The sequence below is a fragment of the Sceloporus occidentalis genome, unplaced genomic scaffold (assembly GCF_023333645.1).
Source record: "Sceloporus occidentalis isolate IW3139 unplaced genomic scaffold, rSceOcc1.0.p SCAF_3, whole genome shotgun sequence".
Taxonomy (NCBI): domain Eukaryota; kingdom Metazoa; phylum Chordata; class Lepidosauria; order Squamata; family Phrynosomatidae; genus Sceloporus; species Sceloporus occidentalis.
The window spans coordinates 93,652,593-93,669,898 of NW_028316983.1; the positions used below are offsets into that span (position 1 = coordinate 93,652,593).

General features: G+C 40.0%; 1 protein-coding gene across 1 annotated transcript in view; it reads left to right on the top strand.

Annotated features, from left to right (window-relative positions):
• Positions 1-17,306, top strand: part of ST6GALNAC3 (ST6 N-acetylgalactosaminide alpha-2,6-sialyltransferase 3) — a 374,855-nt gene that overhangs the window by 167,697 nt on the left and 189,852 nt on the right. The window lies entirely within an intron of this gene.

Here is a 17,306-nt window from a genome sequence, read left to right on the forward strand (position 1 = left end):
CGGTTTATTAGTCCCTTATTTATTTTCATACTATCTGACAATTTCTTTGAAAGCTATAGATCCCATGCCAAGGATCTAATGAAACATTTCTAGTTTTCCAGCAACAAGGGATTTCCATTCAAGGAGAAGCGATGAGGGAAATGATCTCTTTTTTTATGTTTCACATGTCTAGTTTCTTTAGACATTTAGAATTTCTTTAGAATAAATGGATAACAATAAATGTGGATAACAACAAAATTCCAGGGCAATATTTAATATCTTATTTAGTAATAACTGTAATTTGCTTTGAAACATTAAACCAGAATGAGTCCAATAGTTCAGATTGTTGGCTTATAGCAGTGATAAGGAACAGGCGCAGAAAACAGTTCCTGGGCATTCCCTGAGGCCTCCAGATGGCTGCTGTAGAAAACATAGGACTTTATCACACGGGGGAAATTGGAAGGTTAAACTGGTTGCAATGCAGAGTCATCCAGGGCATTAGGGACAATTTCGTAATTGTTTTTCAGAAGACGTTGCGCAGAAACCGGTTAGAATCCAAACAAAAAGTGAGGTGAATCAGGGAATAGGCATTTTCGCAAAAATACCCAGTTTTTATTTCCAGTTCATTCATGAATTCACTTTCTTCATGTAATTGTAGCAGTCTGAAAACCATGTTCCGGGTTCTCCCTGTTCCCAGATTTCCCATGGCTCCTTTGCTGTGCTGAAGAGAGGGAGGCAGCCTTGTTCTTAAAGGGACACACACAAAACACACACACCTCTTTTCCTCACTTGGCTGGTCTCCTCCTCCTGCAGCCTCTAAGCCTTAAGTCTAAGGGAGCAGCTGATGGGAGAAGGCAGAGAGAGGATGTTTTGGAATTCCTCCTGTACAGGAGGGAGAAATGGAGGATATGTCCTGGAAAAGGAGGGCATCTGGAGTTTCAACCCTCGGTGAAATCAGGCAAGTTTATGGACCAGCCCCGTCCTCTTTCTCGTGTGTGTGTTTATGGGAATTTGCAAAGGGAAACCTCAGCTTTCCTTCCTCTGAAACAGGTTCTGGGGTAAAGAGTATTTTCCTCCCCGTTTCCCTTCCCTCGCTGGAGCATGTGTGTGTATGCACTTTGGAAATGATAGTTTTGAGCATGTGCAAAAAAGTTATTTCCAAGCTAGCAATAAGATTTGTTCTACCCACTTTCTTGCATAAGGTGCTTTTCACCTGTTGTTGTTCTTTCTACCATTATGTATTCCAGCCCTTACCTTTATACCTGAAATCCTTCTCCTGGCTTTCCTAGTCAGACTTCTCATTTTCTAACACACATCCACTTGCTGGCCCAGATACCTCTTGGTTACACTTTAATGGGGATTCTCTCCTATGCAGCTATGGTCCCAGATGTTCTCCTGTGTCGCCAAGGACCTGGTAAGGCTTGAGCTTGTGGAGTGGTGATGGCAGGCATTCATAGGGTTGCCATATGTCAAAGTTGCTTTGACAGCAATTAACAAAGAACAAAGTACTGTATATACTCAAGTATAAGTCTAGAAATTTTGGTCTAAAAAACATGGGTCAATGTAAGTCCTGTTCTTTAACTTAGAGAGAGAGAGAGAGAGAGAGAGAGAGAGAGAGACCTCCTATCTATGACTAGAGAGACAAAAGGCAAATGCTTTGTCCATCCTGAGAGCACCTAAAAGACGCACCAACCGTCTCTACTCTCTCATCCATCCAGCCTTTAGGGTGAGCACAAACAGTTATGCCTGCCAGAATTTTGTAAATTCTTTGGCATCATTTTCCTTTGCTTCATCTTTTACAACCTTTGCTACATGTCCCTAAGTTTTACCCTTGACTTATCCACAGGTCATATCAAAATCCATAATTTTGGCCCCAAAACTTGCCCTCGACTGATACATGAGGTCGACTTATAGTTGAGTATATACAGTATTCTTCAATCCACTCATCATTGTGACAATGCCTTGGTGAAAAGTCTGCATGATCATATCATATGAGACCTCTCTTCATCTCCTAGTCCACCAATTAAATAGTAATCATTGTGGGAGGATGCTAGGCTTCAACTCATACAGCATCTTCCAGCTATACTGGTTTTTAGGAACATCATTTTTATGACTAGGATAAAAATGCTAATGTCTTTTATTAACAACAAAATTTCTTAATTCATAGATGCCTAGGAAATAATTGTGGAACATTTAGTACTTATCTGGATATTATATATCTTCCATGAGCTATATATAGCATTTAAAAGGGTGAAATGTACTGGTACACAGAGGTGCTGATTTATAGAAGTGAGTACAATGAATCAATATCTGTAATTTTTTTAACCATTTGGTAATTTTCTCTTGAGGTTAAGAGTAGTTTATATCAGGAGAATGGCTTGATAATCTCAATGTGGAGGTCTAGGGATCAAGCTAGTTGAAGTTAAGAGGGTTCTGATGTGGAGGTTATATTTAAAAAGATGAAATATTATCTTCATGCTGTGGGTTATGGTTCCTGGTGTAGATCTAATGGCTGCATTTCTCCCTTATCTATAAAAGCACAAAAGATCAGAACTGCACATTCCATTTGTGGATATATTAGGTTCCATGCACAGTAAGATGAATGCAAAAGGATCTGCATTCAGGTATGTATTTTAGATTGTGCATTTTAGAGCTCCTGCCAGAGGCAGCTTAGAAAATGGCAGATACAGCTTTCCTACAGACCATAGAACCCATGGCAAAGCTAGTTATTTTGGCATCTGAAAACACGGGATTTTTTTTAAAGAAAAATACAACCATAATAAATTAAACATCAATTTGTTGCCCTTTCATGACACCCCATATCTATTGTGGTTGCCTCACTCTTGGCTAGGTAGAAGATGTTATTCATCCTCCTTCTCGTCTTGCCCTTTCTGCAGTGTTTGCATTGCTTGACAGTTTAATCTGCACTTACTCATTGTCTGATGTTCCAAATTACACAGTAGTCTCATTGAGGATTTCACCATCATTATACTTCTTCAGGAAGAGCACACAGCAGAGAAAAATATCACTTCTAACTTTGAATAATTTGAATGTTGCACTAGGACTCTGAAAAACTAGGGTTCAAATCTCTGCTCAGCCTGGAAACCCACTGGGTTACACTCTCTCAGCCTTATAAGGAGGTAAGTGCAAACTGGCAGGTATAATAAGTGGAACAAATAAGGTCCATGTAGTATTTCACACTATTTATTTATTTATTTATTTATTTATTTATTTATTTATTTATTCATTCATTCATTTCTATGTGCTCTTTCTCACAAAATGAGACTGAAAGTGGTTTCACCCAAGACATTACTTGATTTACCACTTTTACTTATCCACAACACTGCCAAGTTGGCATGAAAGTATGAAGTTGGAGTGATTTCATTGCTTTGCATGGGACAGCCATCTTTGATGAAAGCAGGACATTTATGTGCCTTGTTTTGGTGTCTCTAGTGCTTCATGCGGCCTTGAACAAAGCTGGACTCTGAGGAAGAATGAAACCTGAAACAGTCAAGTGGGGACAGAGACAGACATGGTAGTGTCCTTTATGCTATTACAGAAGATTACAGAATCCCAGTGGTTCTAGCTAAGCCATAGTCAGGCCTATGCGACAGTTGTGCTCTTTGCCCAACCCAGCATGTAATGAGAGTGTACTATGAAAGGATCATGTGCAGTGGCATGAATAGTTGTGGAGATGCACTATCACTTCACTATCCATTCTTCTTACAAATTTTGATTCTACTACAGCTGGACATTTGATCAGCAGAATGGGCAGGACCTAGGGACAAGGCCTGTAGATTAAGTTCTAAGGCATCCTGTAAATAGACAAGGCATGGCAGGCAGACAAGCAGAAAGCAGAAAGACAGTCAAAAATAGTGCAAAGGTTGATCAAACAGAGTCCTACTAGAGAGTAACATGGCCCAGTTAAAGAAGGTCCAAAATGAAAGCTGAACAACAGTATAATCCATTAGATCCTAACAACAAATGAGCAGGGGGATTCCAGACAGCAAAGTTAAACACAATCTAATATCAGGCATAAGCAAATCAATGGCTTGATTTCAAGATGGAAAGGTTATCAGACAGGAATTTAGGAATGGCATTGTTACTTACCGTTTTAGTGCCCTAGGAATAGGGATTGTATTGCTTAGCTGCTGCACCCTACCTAGAGCTCAGCTGCTGACATTCTGCAGTTCTGAGGAAGTCCCTCCTGTGGTAGAGTCCTTCCTTGCAGCCACGCTCCACAGCTCTAGCAGAGTTTATTCCTTCAAGCACCAGCACTTTCATGGACTGGGAGGAGGCTGATCCTCCTCTTTGGACTCTGGAGTTAATCTCTCTCTATTCAGAAGTGCAGACATGGGTACCCTTGGAGCGTCCTGGGTCTGCCGAGGCAGTCAGATTCTTTTTTGAGGGATTCCAGCTTATGTCCACTGGAGAGGGCCCCAGGTGTGGGGAATGGCATGGAGGGGTTGAGTACACAAGTTCAGAGATACATAAGAAGACTCCTACTGGATTAGGCCAATGACTTGGCTGGCCCAGCATCCTGTTTCTCAAAGTGGCTAACTAGATAGCCCTGGGAAGCCCACTAGCAAGACATGCAAGAAATGGGCTTCTTGTTCTGTTCCTCCCCTGAAAATGGTAATTGCAATCATACTTTGAATTTGTAGGATATATGTGGGTGTCATGATAACAATAGCAATGAGTAAGCATGCATTGGTGTGAAAGGTATGTTCCACAGAGATAGCTAAAGAATAAGATTTGTCAAACTAAAACATTATAGCCCATTTTACATGTAACTCAAGGTGGCTTCACTGGAACAACTTCTGCATGTCACTGTGTAATTGTGAAGAGCAGGCTCTTTAGGCAATTCATGTAATCGATACAAACATGTTATTGCAGAGGGCTGGCTGCATAATAGTGCCTGGAACACTTTGCTGACATCAATCATTCCCTTTCTTATAAAATGTTTATCCCTGTTGCTCTTTAAGAACTCTCACACATTTTTGCTGAAGTGGAAAATCATCTTTCATAATTTATTATCTTTTATAATTTAACCTCCCATCCCTAAGGCATTTCTAGTTTGCGTTGTTCACCCGTCACATTGCTTTATCTTCAAAAATTTTGCGTATTATTATAATTGAGGCAGAACTGTACATTGTACAACATTCTACTAAATGTAGTTCCGTAAATGTTTCATGACTTGCATAGATATGTGGGAGAGCAAAGTGTACTGCATGTTGCAGAGTGAGTCTTAATAAATAACACTGGAGATGTTTAATTTAAGAGTAAATTAGCCTGTCAAGCTTAGTGGAGTTCAAGCCGCTCTGCAGCAAGCCTGAAACTTGCCCATCAAGCAGCGAACCCCATGCAGTGTAATTGTATTTGTTCTGAGAATAAAATCCAGAAAAAAGGATAGTACACCAGGAACAGAGTATTTTTTTAAAAAAAAAAATTGCTACAATTGGTCCATGAAGGCATTGCATGAACAAGGAGCAAAAATCACACATCCCTTCTGAAGTAATTGCTAAATAATGACATTTGACATGTTTCCCTCATCTCAGATACATGGTTTATTTTCATGTAGCAGGAGAATATTAAAAGGAAGAGATTTTGACAAAGTAACAGTCTCTTACAGTTTGTAATAAAGAGAGAAATAAAGACAGACCCTTGTGAGTCTTTCATGAGAGGGATTCACAAAAAGGTAGCTTAAAGGATATCCCTGAAATATAAAAACAGAGCTTCTTGTAAGACCAGAGAAGTCAATATTTGTTTTTCTGATTCATCAACAGCATCACAAGCTCAGATAGATCTAATAGTTTTTTGAATAACTGCTTATGGTCTGATATATGATAGAGGCCGCTGATAATCTTCATGTGTTATAATAGCTGTGTTGTTGTATGTTGCCTGCACATTTTAGGGTACAAAAAGCATTCCCAGAAGTCTGCTCTGCTCCCTCTGCTTCACATCTCCAGTGTGCTATAAATTTGGGTGGTGGTAATCTTAATTTGCTTGATCTATATACTCCAAGATTGTCATCCTATCATGACATCATGATAATATTGGCCAATGCTCACTTGACAGATACAGACGGAGCCCTACAACATTGTCTATTGTTTATGTCAACTCTGATGGGCGCTGGGTATGTTTAGTCTGGAGAAAAGAAGATTAAGAGGTGATATGATAGCCCTGTTATTTGAAGGGATGTCATATTGAGGAGGGAGGAAGCTTGTTTACTGCTGCTCCAGAGACTAGGACCAGAGCAATGGATGCAAGCTACAGCAAAAGAGATTCCATCTCAACATTAGGAGGAACGTCCTAACAATAAGGGCTGTTTGACAGTGGAACACACTCCCTCGGAGTGTAGTGGAGCCTCCTTCTTTGGAGGTATTTTAACAGAGGCTGGATGGCCATCTGTCAGGGGTGCTATGATTGTGAATTCCTGCATGGCAGGGAGTTGGACTGGATGGCCCTTGAGGTCTTTTCCAACTCTGTGATTCTATGATTTATGATAGCAATATCATGGGTTTTCCTGGCAAGATTTGTTCAGAAAGGGGCTGCCACTGGCTTCCCCTTCTAAGGACAAGAGAGTGACTTGTTCAGAGTTACCCAGTAGTTTTCCATGTTTGAGTGAAGATTCAAACTGTGGACTCCCAGAATTCTAATACAACACTCAAGCCACTGTGTCCTGCTGGCTCTTGATAAGATATCATTACACACCCATTAAATTAGGAAGCCACTGCCTGCAGCTGTGGACACTGGTGGTATGAGGAAAATTAATTTGGGGTAAGTGACACAGATGAAGCATTTTAAGTCTAGTGGTAGGCATTAGAGTCACATGCAAAATGGTATCACATACAAAATTATTGTTTTCTTTTGCCCAGAAGAACACAAATTAATTGTGACATCAGTAAGAGGTGGAACAACAGTTTGTTGGTTATCATTCAGCAACTAGCATCATTGTTCAGCTTCTTATTGCTGCTAAATTTTACTGTTTTGCAAGTTAAGTCATAGTTGCCTTTTTTTTCATTTGCTGAAGAATGCTAATGGTCTCGAGCTTAAACAAATAGATCATTTGAGCTGAAATATATGATAATAATGCATGTATTTTCATAGAAGTTTCCAGTTTTTCGAGTATATGCCATTTAAACAGCCTATAGCTCCTTAGTTCCATAAGTTGTGCTTGTGGCTACAGTTCAGACTGAGAATGCCAAATAATTGCCAGCTTATGACTGTTGGGGACAACAAACTGGTGACTTGGAAGTCTTTTACTTGATAAGAGTATATTTAGTAGTAAGTTCAATCAAATAAATACTTCAAGGGTATTAATCGCTCCTGTTATACTTAGATATTGTTCCCCCCACTCTTCCTTCATAGCCTGAAAAGAAGAGGAAGGGGGAGAAGGTGTGGCCTTCTAAAGGCACTTGATGTATTGGTTCAATAAAAGCCAATTCCTGAGTAAGGAGGCAATTCTTGAGTAAGGGATATGATAATAGTAATAGCAATTATGGTGGCTGTGCTGGAGTCAGAGGGAAAACCTATGAGTGAGGCTGTATAATTGGCATTATTTCCCCATCAAGTGAGCTCAACTGAAAAAAAATATGCAGGTAAGGAGAAAGGCTACCACTTTTTATAGTCAAGGATGTTTTATATAGTCAGACACACACAGATATGCTATGTCTCAATACATCATATCTGCATCATTACATTTTGTGTGTACCAAACCTTGTTTCCAGAAAAAATAAAATTTACTGCCATACACTGTTGCTTAGTACCAAACTATGAAGTGTCCACCTCTGAATCACTGTTTAGAGATCAGATCACTACATCTCAAAAAGAATGTGATGAGGATGGGAAAAGTGCAACCAAAGTGATGGGGCAGGGCTAGAGTAATGCCACTATAAGGGAAGGTTTGGGGTTAAATTATTAATTCAAAAGGGAATAAGGACGAACACAGTCAGTTATGCATGGTATGGTGGTTTATGAAATTATGCATGGTGTACAGAAAGTGAATTGAGAGAAATTTTTCTAGCGCATTTCTAGAACTTGGCATCATCCAGTGAAGGTGAATACTAGGAAATTCAGAATAGAGAAAAAGAAGTGCTTTGTCACATAGCTGACTGATGGAACCAACTTCCTCAGGATTTAGGGATGTGAAGAATATTCCCAACATCTCTTTTTCTTGATGACAGAAGCTGTTTCAATACTTCAGAGCAGCTTGAGTAGAAACATCCAGCCTCCATGAGACTTCTCACTTGCAGCACAAGAATAAAACATGCTTTACATGTACTAAGTCCCCTGGCTAATGGTTTCATGTCCCCTAAATTTTTGATACAGGCTGAGTCTCCCTTATCTAAAATGCTTGGGATTTTGATTTCTTTTTATTTTTGAATATTTGCATGTAAATAATGGAGATGATACTCAAGGTATAGCCTGAAGGTTTAAATGATTTTATGCATGAAACAGAGTTTGTGTAGACTTAACACTATCTCAGTCACTCATGTGGACAAAATATGTCACTATCTTAGCCACCCTAGTGGACAATTTTGGATTTTGGAATACTTTGGATTTTGGAATTCTGAATAAGGGAGACTTAACCTGTACTCTACATATTTTCAGTTTGGCTAACAAGGTGAGGGAACAGCCATTTAAATTGTAGTCACATTTACTACTTTACATTAGGTGAGAAATTCACTATTAATCACCTGATTATTCAAGATGAGCAGTAATATTAATATAGATACTCAAGTGCTATTTGATGCCCGATTTAATTTTAAACCTCAAAATAAAGTTGGCATGAGCTTTGATCCTTGTATAATAGCTTCCCGAAGGCTTACTCCGTGTTGCTTTCAGTGGATCTTTAATCTGAGAAGCTGGTGCACTAAGAACTATCTGGAAATTCAACCTGTCCTGTAAAGATGTATTTGATCTTAACACATCTGAAGGCTATTGAATGCATTATTATGAAACTCACTAATACCTTGCTGAATTTACTATTACATCTTCCCTTATGTTTAAGGATGAAGGCTTATGAAAAATATTATCTCACCATGAAAGATAACATAGGCTATTTATTTGATTATTCAAGGTAACAGAAATATCGGTGTAGACTTGACCAGCTCTATAAAATGCCCTTCTATAAAGAAAATCATCAATCTAATTTAATATTTTGGGGCAGCCTCTGTGCTTTCTACAGGACACACATTTTTATTGGATAATGCCACATGGCAGATACTTGTTGTGCCACCCAGCTGTTTGGTTTCTTCATTTTCATCCCCATACATTGCAACAAATGATCTATTTTGTATACTTTTAATCCTGTTTAACTGTTATTAAATATGTCAGACAATGTTTCTTTTCCAATCGACTCCTTGGTCTCCCTGCTGATTTCTAGTTAAAATTTTGGGTTTTAAATAATCAATAATCTATCATCTATAACACTATTAAACCTACTTTATTCTTTTGAGGCCACTATGACAAAAATTACTGAAGGACCCTATTATCAATATCTTGGTTATCTAACTGTATGTCTTTCTACCTATTTGGCAGGGTTGTGTAGCCTCTCTCTGTTGTCTGTTTTGATTTCCTTCTTTCTGTTCAGACACCCATCTGCATGCCATAGTAACAAAATTAACAAAAACTTAACAAAGCCAATACACTGAATTATAGACAAGTCTTACTGTGCTTTAAACAGAAATATAAAATGTGGGGAAATTGGAAAACCTATTGTGCGGTAGAATAGTTGTTATTAAGGTATGTATCACCGCTTCCTAAACTGATGTTTAATTTTTCCAAATTACACTAATGAAAGAAACCTTTGGCTACCTTTATACATGGATTTCAAAATGCAGAATTCCTAAAACTATTTATTATCACAAATAGAAAAAGTATGCCTTAAAGTTTGAGGTTACTATGTTGATAGGGTTGCCATAATTTGCTACCACCAAAATGGAACAAAACTTAGAAAAATGTAGGACAGGGTAGGACAAAATTGGCCCAAAATGTAGGGCATTCAAGAAAAATGGAGGACACAACCAACTAAAAGCCAAAAACATTAATATTTTTTTCAAAATTAATATAAATCTTTATTTACAAAAAAAAAATCAAAATGGATGAAATTTTGACATTCTTCCTAGACAGAAGGCACACAACAAACACAATAAAATACATCTTAGAAAGTAGAATTCAAAGATATAGAGCTGTTGTTTTATCTGTGAGACTAAATGCATCTGAGGAAAGTTACTTTAGTCTAGGAAAGCTCATGCTGCCAAATTCTTGCTGCAGCAAGCCTCCCTCTATCTCCTTGCGGCCCAGCCAGGTGGCTGAGGCTCACGTGGCTCTGTTGCCTCTGGAGGAGGCCATTCCATGGCAGCCTCCTTCCTGAGGACCCAACCGTCCGGCTCAGGCCCCGCACAGGTCCGCTGCCTCTGGAGGAGGCCACTGGAGGACTCCTTGCCACAGCAGCCTCCTTTATAAGGGCCCAGCCAGCCAGTTAGGCCCAGTGTGGTTCTGCCGCTTCTGGAGGAGGCCACTGGAAGACTCCTTGCCATGGCGGCCTCTTTGCTGTGGGCCCACCCGGCCAGCTAGGCCCCGTGCAGCTCTGTTGCCTCTGGAGGAGGCCTCTGGAGGACTTCTTGCCATGGTGGCCTCCTTCTTCAGTGCTCTGCCACCTCTTGAGGAGGCCTTTCTGTGGCAGCCTCCTTCCTGATGGCCCAGTTGTCCGGCTCAGGCTCTGTGCAGCTCTGCCGCCTCTGGAGGAGGCCACTGGAGGACTCCTTGCCGTGGCAGCCTCCTTCCTGAAGGTCCACCTGGCCGGTTAGGCCCCATGCATCTCTGCCGCCTCTGGAGGAGGCTTCTGAAGGACTTCTTGCCATGGCAGCCTCCTCCTTTGGGGCCCAGACAGGTGGCTGGGCCCTGCATGGCTCTGCTGCCTCTGGAGGAGGCCTTTCCATGACAGCCTCCTTCCTGAAGGCCCAGCTATCCAGCTCAGGCCCTGTGCAGCTCTGCCGCTGCTGGAGGAGGCTTTTGGAGGAGTCCTTTTGATGGTGGCTCTTTCCTCAGGGCCCATCTGGCCAGCTCAGGCCCTGTACAGCTGTTCCGTGGCCTCTATCCTTGGGTTTCAGCCAGCTGGGTGAGGCCCTGTGAGGCTCTGCTGCCGCTGGAGTAGGCCTTGCCACCAGCAGTGGAAGCCCCATCTCAAGCTCCCCCTTGAGCCCAGCAAGGCCTAGCAAGGCAGCTAGGCCTTGCATCATGCTGCAGATAACAACATAGGAGAAGGCAGTGGAGGAGGTGGTGGGAGCCGGGAGCTGGGACTAGCTCCAAACCCGGGCTGGGATATTCAAAATGGTTAAATATGTGAATGTCCCAGCAGAAACTGGGATATGGCAACCCTATATGTAGCCTTTCAGAACAGAGAACCAGATTAGATGGGAAAATCCAAGGATGTGTGTTGACACTTCTAGAAGCTGAAGACAATCTGAAAAAAGAAGTGGGCTTGTGTTTTATTCAATTTTGGAATATTAAATTTCAACTCCCTTTTTGCACTGTAATTTTAGGGATTTAGAACTAGAGCAAATCTCTTATTCCCTCATCATTCAATCTTTTGGGGGGATTATGACAAGTGGTTAGTGTTTCAGCAGTGGAGACACCAAAGGTTGAATTGCCTCAGATATTTATGTTGGTTTATTCCCTCAAACAGGAACAGATTAGATTACAGATTGGTGATACTTCTCATACTTAATTCTAAATCGTTCAATTTGTTTTTTCTACATGTCATCCCCAGAACAGAGAACCAGAGTGCTGTAGCCTTTTGAGGAAGTTATTGTACAAACAGACGCAAATATGAAAGGGCTAGCGGGAAGGATTTATACTACCCTTATCTTGATCTTGAGGACAGGTACACATTCTTTAGGAACTGAAGTAAATGTTTAGAACAAAATGTGGATAATGTTGTCAATGAATATTGATAAGCTGAGAAAACATAATCTTAAACTGTTGAACTGATTATGGTGACCACCTGTCAAGCTAAGCTATATCAGACAATTCCAGATGAGTGCTGGCAATGCAAGACAGTAAGGAGATCTATATTCGTATGTGGTGGTTTTGTCTGGCAAGTGGCATTTGTTGATATGGGGATATGTTCTAAACAAAACATAGCACTATTTCCTGCTTTAGGTCTCTTGACTCTTTTAACAGATACTAACAAATCCCTGTTGAATGATTAGCTTTTGCCGCACATCAGTAAGACTGGATTAAGTGAAACTGGTGGTGTTAATGCCTCTTGTCCACTTCGCAATGAAGAAATCAAGCCTGATCCATAACATTTATGGAAAAGCTTACTTCATGTGTGTACTCTTTAAGAAATGAAGATAGATACAGTGCTAACATTAATGCGATATGGTGTCCATTTATTTCATATGCAATAAGAAACCATATTATTTTCACATTTCTGTCTCCCCTATTGATATTTGGTGCGTTATATTATAAAAATGTTGATGTTAATATGAGGCGTTTATTATATTTCCTTATTTGAAAGGACCTGTTACATGCCCTCCAATGTTTTATGTTGGAGTTTTCCCTTAATTTTCTAATTTAAAAAAAAGTGGGGGGATTTCCTAAGAAGCTGAATCATTTTTGCTGTTCCTTTTTTGATTTATTTGCTATTTGGGAGCAGAGGATTTTCTCCTACTCATCTTCATGGTCCTGCAAAGAAATTTGAGGGATTAAAATGAAGGAAAAAAATAAGGCTTAAATGCCATGTTGATCGAATTTATTGATTTTTAATTTCATTCCAAAATCACTGGAAAGGAAATCAATGAAAAGAGACAATTTCGGAAGAGAAATGTTTATCTGAGATATTTATTTCATCTAGTTGCTGACTAAACAGACTGGATACTATTTAGATAGACTTAATCAAAAGTGTCCAAGAAAATATCTGCCTCTCAGATAGAAAAGTGTTTCCCTTTCTCCAAAACACCCAAACTCAAATGGCCATGGTGAGAGATACAATGGTGATGGATTGGTGTGACCATGATAGTTCAGCCAGAGAGGACGAAATATTCTCAGAGCATGGTAATATTACCCATGGAAACCTGGGCTCATGACAGGGCTAAGAAATGCATAGCACTCCAGTATTGTTGGACTGCAATTCCCATCATGTTTTACCTTTGGTTATACAGACTGAGGTTGTTGGGATCTGCATTCCCAAACATCTATAAGGCCATATGTTCCACCCTGTTGGCACAGCGTATGATTCACAACTCGGTATAAAATGCATTAGCTGGATATTCTGATGCTGCAAACTGTGCAGTGCTTTCAGTTGGAGAAGTTAGATTTTTATAATAAAGATGATAATTGGATTTAAACACAATGAACATGCGTTCGTATTTTTGGCATGCTTCCCATACCAACCAAATAAGGTGAGGATTTTGTTTTGTTTTAGACTCGGATGTCCCCTTACTTCAGTGTGTTGCTTTGATTTCTCATTCTCTGGTGCTGTAAATAGTAAGAGTGAGAAGCTTTCCATTTACTAAGGCATGACCAAGATATGTGTGTGTGTGTGTGTGTGTGTGTGAGAGAGAGAGAGGGGGGGGGAGAAAGTGTAGGCTGGAGACCATGTCTCCAACCCCTTTTTGCAGCCAATGCACCCAAGCCATCAATGAAGCATTTATGAGGCTATTTATTTATTTATTGTACCAAATGCTCAAAACCACAACATGCTGCTTTGCTCTGAAATTGGCCCCTTCCAACCAAAGCCACATGTAAAGCAGGAAAAATGGACCAAAATGAGTCCAGAAGTGTGGTGCACTAGTGGTGTGTGGCAGTGGAAAGACAATTTGAAGATGTGAGACAAAAATGAAAAAGGGTGTGTTTTTCTAAAGTTGGGAAATCCCATTGAGATGAATCCTGAAGCACTTTTTTCATTTCTCTCAAGTCTTCAAACATACCTGGAGGGTTTTCCCAGCCCACCCACGCTCACTTTTTCCTCACCCTGGCTGATAGAGCCATGTGCTTTTTGGGGGAGGGTGTAAGTTAGCTGCAAATTGTCATCTGGCTGTGTTGCAATAGCAAATGCACAATGACAACACCATCCTCAAGGACTTCCCTGGAGTGCTCAGAGGTCCCAGAGAATGAAGTTGTGGTCATGTATCACCTGGAACATAGCTGGGCAATGATGTTCAGCTGCTCTGTGCTCTTAGTCTTGGGGAAGTATTTGTGTGCATATTTTAAAAAAAGGTCCCAATTTCCTGGTGCAGTTCCCCACCCTGATACATAGTTGTGTGTGAATGGGAAACATGAGTAGTTTATGTATATGTTGCTTTTAAGCATTTATACCTTATTTCTCCTCGAAAGAGAAGGCAGGCTAATAACAAATATACAATTAATAGTTTAAATTACTCAACAAATTTAGAGAACCACTGCATATACTCGACTATAAGTTGACCTCATATATAAGTTGAGAACAGGTTTTGTGGCCAAAATTATGGATTTTGATAGAACCCGTGTAAAGGTCAATGGTAAAACTTAGAGGGGCATGCAACAAAGGTTCTAAATGATAAAGCAAAGGAAAACGATGCCAAAGAACTTACAAAATTCTGGCAGACATAACTGTTTGGGTTTACCCTAAAGGCTTGATGGGTGAGATAGAGGGATCTCAGTGCTTCTAGGACACTGCCTTTCACCAGGGATGATTCGCTTTTCTGTAAGAGTTAAAATACAGTATTTACATTATTGACCCATGGATAAGTCAACCCAGGTTTTGGGGATCAATATTTTGACTAAAATTTCTAGACTTATACATGAGTACATATAGTAAACAACAGCAGCAGCAACTACTCCTTTCAGTATAACATTGAAATGCTACAGCCAGAATTCAAGTTGGGGCATCTGCATGTGTACATGACCTTTAAGTGTGCAGAATAGTGTGCTTTTCCAGTCATTGCAGAGATTGATACTGTATTCCTATCTTCTTTACACAGTGCCCAAATCCCAATTTCTTCCCTACTTTAAAGCCCCAACACCACCTCATCCAGGCATTCCATGTTTCAACATGAACAACCAGGATCAGGGAAGGGACTGGCAAACCCTGCCTGCAAGCCGAACACCTAATTATTACAGAAGTGCTGAGACTGTCAGATGTCCATTGCAGATCTCAGCACTGATGCCATTGTGTATCCAGGTATGTGCAATATAGCCAGACCTTCTCTGAACCTCCCTGCTCATGCTGCAGCACAGAATGATTAGTGAGGCAGCTTCAGGGCTGTTCAGTAAGCTGAGGGGTTAGGGAAACAGAACCTCATGAAAGTGGAAAAACCGCAAATAAAAAAGCACATTTTTTTAAATTCAGGAAACACCTCACTATGAATCCCTAGGTCCTCCAGCACAACTCTGATCAACATCTGCCATAAGTTTACCACAGAATTGTGCTGGAGGATGAACAAATGTCTAGGAATTTCTATGTATTCCAGGTCAACTTCTGGCAAAAGTTGGCCATAGAGTTACACTGGAGGACTTAGAGATTCTTAGACAGAACATATTAATCAAATACACAGATAATCAAATCCATAAAAGTCAAGGTCACAAATGTAGAGGATTGGCTGTAACAGCTATATGGGTATATAGGGGATACATGGACTATTGGTGAATGCTGAGTGTGAGCAGTGCATATATGTGGATGCACAGCTCACACTCAGCATTCACTGAGCAACCCCCCAAAGTTTCTCTTCAGTTTGTCAGACATTTGTTTCTGTAAATAGATTTCAATACCCAGTAAGGCAAATCAGCATGAATCAAGTACTACATGTTGATCTCTGTGCAGTGATTCCAATATCTAGACCTTGGTGGATAAGATATTTACAACTCTTCAGCTCATGTTCAGAAACATGAACAGCTGTGCTGCAAACAGAAAACACACATCTTGAGTAAGACAAGCAGGCTGAAAATTATTTCCTGGCAGTTAACATTTTTATTTGTACACACTGCTATGCAAAGCTGCAAGGAAATATCACTCTTCTAGGATTAATACATTTTGCAGCATAAATGGAGAAAATAGCCTGTCAGCAGAGAAGGGTTTTGCTGATTAGCAATATGTTTTTTTCCTGTTGCTCCTTCAGCATTCTTCTAAAATGACAACAATCAATACACGGAAGCATTTGTAGCCAAGTTAATTATATTTCCTTGGCAGTGTAGGTGGCCATTTTAATAATCTTGAGTGGCCAAATGGATCTATTTTCTAGAACAGAAAGAGGAAATTGTAATGGGATTTGGAATTTTCTATACAAAATTCCTAGGATGTCTATATATCCTAGGCAACTGCTGTAATACATAGTGTATGTTAACCTCAAGCCTCATCCGTTATTGGTACAGCTATGGACAATGGGTTGCTAAATCATTTTGAGAAAGCTTCAGAGAATGTACATGTTTACAGGGAACAGATTCATTTGAAATATACCTCATAGACCCAAAGCCAGTGGTTAAACAATTTCATTTGCAATCTCAAGGAAGCTTATTCCCCTCCTGTTCTTTATTCTCTGAAGTCCAAATGGCCAGGAGGTCAAAATCATTGTTCTGCTAACCTGGTTATGAAGGAGATATCTAGAATAGCTACACTGATTCCAAAAGGTATTTTGTCAATCAAGGTGACAGGATGATTTTTCCCCAGGAATGTCCCACCTTCAAATATAAATTTGTTTTTATTTATATATTTACAATGCCCATATGTAGTCCAATATCACAAGGCCTTTAAGGAGCTCTTTAAGCAGAGGCTAGATGGCCATCTGTCGGGAATGTTTTGATTTGGATTTCCTGCATGTCAGGGGGTTGGACTGGATGGCCCGTGCGGTCTCTTCCAACTCTATGATTCTATGATTCTATGATTCTAAGGCCTCTGGCATCCTGAAATTAAAGTTCAGACAAAAGAATTAGCCACCATACATAAACTAAACTAGATCTGTAAATTTCAAAAATGACTGAAGGATCCATACTTCACAAAGAGAATTTAAAACTTTAAAAATCACAAACAAGATTTTAGGACAGACTTGCAAACTACAAGGTTTTGACCTGCTACTTTACAGAGTGGCAGAAGCTAATAAAAGAAGTAAATTTGCAGCCTGAAGCTGTATTTGTGCCATCCGGCATTGTTCCTAGTACTATTATCACCGTATTTATGAAGCAGGATCTGATATCCATACTTAATTCTGCTTGTAAAATGAGATCAACAAGACTGAATATAGAACTGTTAATTGTAGCCCAAACAAGTACAGAATGATGAATGTTAGGAACAGAAGGAGTGCTTGAAGAATAGTTCTGGGGAACCAGATTTACTCTAGGGGTTT